This window comes from Rhineura floridana, chromosome 9 (genome assembly GCF_030035675.1).
Source record: "Rhineura floridana isolate rRhiFlo1 chromosome 9, rRhiFlo1.hap2, whole genome shotgun sequence".
Taxonomy (NCBI): domain Eukaryota; kingdom Metazoa; phylum Chordata; class Lepidosauria; order Squamata; family Rhineuridae; genus Rhineura; species Rhineura floridana.
Window position 1 is genome coordinate 112,511,797 of NC_084488.1, and position 5,665 is coordinate 112,517,461.

Consider the following 5,665-nt stretch of genomic DNA (forward strand, 5'->3'; position numbering starts at 1 on the left):
GTTTACCCCAGTGGTGATAAACAGGTGGCCCTCCCAATGTTGTTGGACTCCAACTCCCATCATCCCCAGCCAGCATGGCCTATGGGCAGGGATGATGGGAGTTGTCATTCAGCCACATCTGAAGGGTTACAGGTTTCCTACCCCTGGACTATAAGGAACGGCATTACTAGGAATCACAGCACATGCATCTGGTTACACATCCAAGAACCTATGTATGAACCAGCAACGCGTCACCAAAGCCCAGCAAACATCCTGTCCTATCCTAACTGGAGTTGGAGAAGGACTCCTACAGGGGCAGTAGCATAGTGGCAAATTCAGAAATACAGGGTCCCTTCATGATAGTCACAGCCACACACATCCTTTTTTTTTTTTGCTGCTGCTGGGTTGAGAATGAGATCCTTGTTGCTACTTTCTCCCACAACAACAAATATACTTGGGAGCCAATAATCATGAAAGGGAACTGTTAGCTATTGAGAAGAGTCTTCTCAGCTGCTGACTCCCCTTCTTTCACACTGATTGCCTCTTATCAGCAGGAAAGGGCAAGGAAGCATGTGAGAAGACTCTTCTCGGTGGATAACATCATCCCATTTCATGCTGATTGCTTGCAGGATGCTGGAAACATGGGACCCTACCAGGACCTTGTTCCCCAAAAAGGGGTCTAAGCCCCCCTGAGGCCCCAGAGAATAACATCCCTGTACAGGGGTGGGGAAACCTGTGGCTCTGCAGATACTATTGGACTCCCATCAGCCCCAACCAACATGGCCAGTGGTCAGGGATAAAGGGAGCTGTGATCCAACAACATCTGGAGGGCAACAGGTTCCCCATCCATGGTCTGCACACTGACTGGCAGCAGTGTCCCTCAAGACAGCTGAAGTCGCTGGTAAGTGCTGCAAAGACTGGGACCCCCTGCCTGACCCTGGCTCCAGAGAGAGGCTGCAGTCAATCTTGCAGCCTCTTGCGTCAGCTGCTGGCTGGGGCAGGAGGCATAAAAGCCCAGCTGCCCTTGGGTGGCGGGTCTGCTGCCGGCGGGGTCGCCACCAAAGGGATGACACGATCCCTTAGGGCAGCCTTTGCCAACCAGTGTGCCTCCAGATGTTGTTGGACCACAACTCCCATCAGCCTCAGCCAGCATTGCCAATGGTCAGGAAAGATGGGAATTGTAGTCCAACAACATCTGGAGGCACACTGGTTGGGAAAGGCTGCCTTAGGGAGTCCCAAGGGCGAGGGCGCTATCCCCTTCTATTACCTTTTCTTTTTTTCTTTTTCTTTTTAATTTGTTTTCTGTTAAACCAATCTAGAGGAGATTGGTGGTGGGGAGGGTGTGTGGTGCCTGTGTAGTTCCTGCACAGGGTGAGAGCCTGTGCAATCAATTGAATGATAGGAGAAAGTCACCAGATGCCTTCAGAGTGAGAGTCTGTAACTGGCAGAAGGCTCACCCTCCCTGGGTGTGAGACAGGAGGGGGAGTAGATGGGCCCTGTGTGAAAAAGTTTGAATGAGTATGACTGTTCCCAATCCTCACAGAGGCCTTTTGAGATAATTGTTTCCTGCAGGTTTTGTTGGTGGGCTCATGTTGGGTCCATATTAGGTGTTTAGGAGGAGTCTTAGTACAGAGGAACATGGGTGATGCCACCCCAATTTCAGTGATCACGCGTAGAGGGAAATATAGCCATGGGGATGTGGTGAATAACCACAGAAGATGAGGGCAAGGCTATCTGCGCCTTGTTCCTTGCTGCCACTCCTCTCATGGATGGGTTCCTTGTTGCTCATCTGCTGTGCCCACTGGCCTGTGTGTGTTGTTGTTTAATGCCAGATTGGTACACAATAAGACCACTGTCATGAAGGTGCTGATTTTGTGTACATTACCAAGACCTGGGTGGGTGAGCTGGGAGGAGTTGATCTGACCCAGCTTTGCCCATCTGGATACTCGATGCAACACCAGCACAGGCTGCAGGGATGGGGGGGGCAGGAGTTGCTGTCTACAGAACTTCCATCTCTGTCACCAGGAAACCACTCTGTCTTGGAGCTGGCTGTGAGGACCTTCACCTGGTGTCAGGCCGAGGAGACAGTAAACTAGGGTTGCTGCTGGTGTACTGTCCACCCTGCTGCCTGGCAGCTTCTCTGACCAAGCTGGCGGAGGCCATCTCAGTTGTGGTGTTGGAGGAGCCCAGAATGATAGTGCTGGGTGATTTCAGTGTCCATGCAGAGGCTGCCTCTAGTGCTCCAGCTCGGGGCTTCATGGCCTCCATGACGACCATGGGGCTGTCTCAAGTTGTCACTGGCCTGACACATACGGCAGGGCACACCCTCGACTTGGTTTTTGCTCCAGATGGAGGAAGAGGTGGTCTGAAGATAGGGAGGTGGATGTCTCCCCATTGTCATGGTCAGACCACTTCCTGGTGAAGTTTAGACTTATGGTTCCGATCCTTCCCTGCAGGGGTGGTGGACAAATTAAGATGGTCCGCCCCCGGAGCCTAATGGAATCCACAGGATTCCTGAATGCCCTGGGGGAGTTCCCAGTAGGTAGAGCAGGTAACCCTGTTGAAGCCCTTGTCACGCTGTGGAACAGTGAGGTGCGTCAGGCTCTCATCATGGTTGCCCCAGAGCACCCTCTCCATCATTGTGGAGCCCGGTTTGCACCTTGGTACACCAGTGAGGTAAGGGCAATGAAACAGGCTGGATGACGGCTAGAGTGGAAGTGGTGAAAGACGTGCTGTGAGGCTGATTGGGCACGAGTAAAACATCATAACTGTGCCTACTGTGTGGTGGTGAGGGCGGCGAAGAAGGCCCACTTCTCTGCCTCCATCACATCCTCAAGTAGCCATCCAGTGGAGCTTTTCCATATTGTCAAGGGTCTGTTGACATCAACTCCAGGAAATGGAGTTGTAGACCCTTTGGAGGCCCACTGTGAATTGTTTGCAAAGTGCTTTAAGGGTAAAGTTGTTCGCCTCCGTAGCAGTCTTGATGCCCCATCCACATCTGTTGTAGTCCCCAATGAGGTCTCCTGTGCAATGTCTGCTGCAACTTCTTGGGAACAGTTTCAGTTGATGCAGCCTGAAGATGTACACAAGGTGCTTGCGATTATGCGGCCAGCAATGTGTTCTCTCGACCCTTGCCCTTCTTGGCTTATTAAAGCTTGTTGAGGGGGTTTGACCGAGTGGATCCAGGGTGTGGGCAATATATAATTGTGGGAGGGAGTGTTTCCAGCCGCCATGAAAGAGGTGATGATCTGAGCACTCCTGAAAAAGCCCATCCTGGATCCATTGGTTTGTGACAACTACCGACCAGTTGTAGATACCCCCATTTTTAGGGAAGGTGATTGAGAGGGTTGTGGCACAGCAGTTGCAAGTACTCTTTGATGAAACAGATTATCTTGACCCATCCCAGTCTGGGTTCAGGCTTGGTTATGGGACTGAATTGGCCTTGGTTGCCCTGATGGGTGACCTTTATTGAGAGAAGAACAGGGGGAGTGCGACTCTGTTATTCTTACTTGATCTCTCAGTGGCTTTTGATACCATTGACCATGGTATCCTTCTGGGCCGACTTGGTGAGCTGGGTATTGGAGGCACTGTTTTACAGTGGTTCTGATCCTATCTCCAGGGTCGCTCTCAGAGAATAGCATTGGGTGACTGTCTTTCGGCCCCCTGGCAATTGTGCTGTGGGGTGCCACAGGGTACCATCTTGTCCCCCATGCTGTTTAACATCTAGATGAAGCCCTTGGGAGCAGTCATCAGGAGCTTTGGGGCGAGGTGTCAGCAGTATGCTGACAATACCCAGCTCTATTTCTCAGTAACATCTGAATTAGGAGAGACCATGCAAGCCCTTGACCACTGCCTGGACTCGGTGGTGGGCTGGATGAGGGCCAATAAACTGAGTCTGAATCCTAGAAAGGCAGAGGCATTGTGGGTTGGTGGTTCACAAGTTCGGATAATTGGTCAGTTGCCTGCTTTGGATGGGGTCATACTCCCTCTGAAAGAGTAGGTCCGTAGTCTGGGGCTGCTCCTGGATCCATCTTTGTCACTAGAGGCCCAGGTGACCTCCATGGCTAGGAGTGCCTTTTGCCAGTTTCAGCTGGTAAGACAGCTGCAGCCATTTCTGGACCGGAGTAGCCTGACCACTGTTGTCCACACACTGGTAACCTCCAAGCTGGATTACTGTAATGCACTCTATGTGGGGCTGTCCTTGAGGTTGGTCCGGAAGCTGCAGCTGGTGCAAAATGTGGTGGCGAGACTGCTCACTTGGGCAGGGTATCAGCAACATGTCACCCTGCTGCTGAAAGAATTGCACTGGCTGCCCATTTGCTACCGGGCCAAGTTCAAGGTTCCAGTCTTGGTGATGATCAAGGGGATGGAGCGACTCCCTTATGAGGAAAGGTTGCAGCATTTGGGGCTTTTTAGTTTAGAGAAAAGGCGGGTCAGAGGAGACATGATAGAAGTGTATAAAATTATGCATGGCATTGAGAAAGAGAAAGTGGATAGAGAAAAGTTCTTCTCCCTCTCTCATAATACTAGAACTCGTGGACATTCAAAGAAGCTGAATGTTGGAAGATTCAGGACAGACAAAAGGAAGTACTTCTTTACTCAGCGCATAGTTAAACTATGGAATTTGCTCCCACAAGATGCAGTAATGGCCACCAGCTTGGACGGCTTTAAAAGAAGATTAGACAAATTCATGGAGGACAGGGCTATCAATGGCTACTAGCCATGATGGCTGTGCTCTGCCACCCTAGTCAGAGGCAGCATGCTTCTGAAAACCAGTTGCCGGAAGCCTCAGGAGGGGAGAGTGTTCTTGCACTCAGGTCCTGCTTGCGGGCTTGCGGGCCACTGTGAGAACAGGATGCTGGACTAGATGGGCCACTGGCCTGATCCAGCAGGCTCTTCTTATGTTCTTCTTATGTTCTTATGTGTACAAAGCCCTATACAGTTTGGGACCAGGATACCTGAAAGACCGTCTTATCCCTTACATACCCAGTTGATCACTGCGCTGTGCAGGTGAGGGTCTCCTGCAGATACCATCTTATCAGGAGGTCCATTCTGCACAACATAGGAAATGGACCTTTAGTGTAGCAGCACCTACCCTGTGGAATTCTCTCCCCTTAAATATTAGGCAGGGGCCATCTCTGTTATCTTTTCGGTGCCTTTTGAAGACTTCCCTCTTTCAACAAGCCTTTCAAGTTGAGACCTATCCCAGTATGCATCTGTGTTGGAATTGCTTTTAATGTTTGTTAAAAAAAATACGTTTTTAACCCTTTTAAAAATATGTTTTTAAAGCTTTTTAAAAAAATGTTTTTACACTTGTTTTGTTTTAATGTATTTTAAGGTCTGTTTTTATGATGTTTTGATGTGTTTTTAGCACTTTTGTTTGCCGCCCTGGGCTCCTGCTGGGAGGAAGGGTGGGATATAAACAAACAAACAAACAAACTCTCCAGGGTTTCCAGCAGGACTCTTTTCCTCCCCTACCTGGAGATGTCAAGAACTGGATCTGGAACAGTTTGCATACAAGGGCTCTGCCACTGAGATACAGCACTTCTCACATTAAGGAATGCACACCTGTCTGTTAATAAAAATCCATCTGACATCATGTCATTTATTATCTTGTTAAAGCTCGCTTGTATTTAATGTCCTTGTCCACTGCTTTTTAGCCTTATTAGTACAAGAGATGCACGGC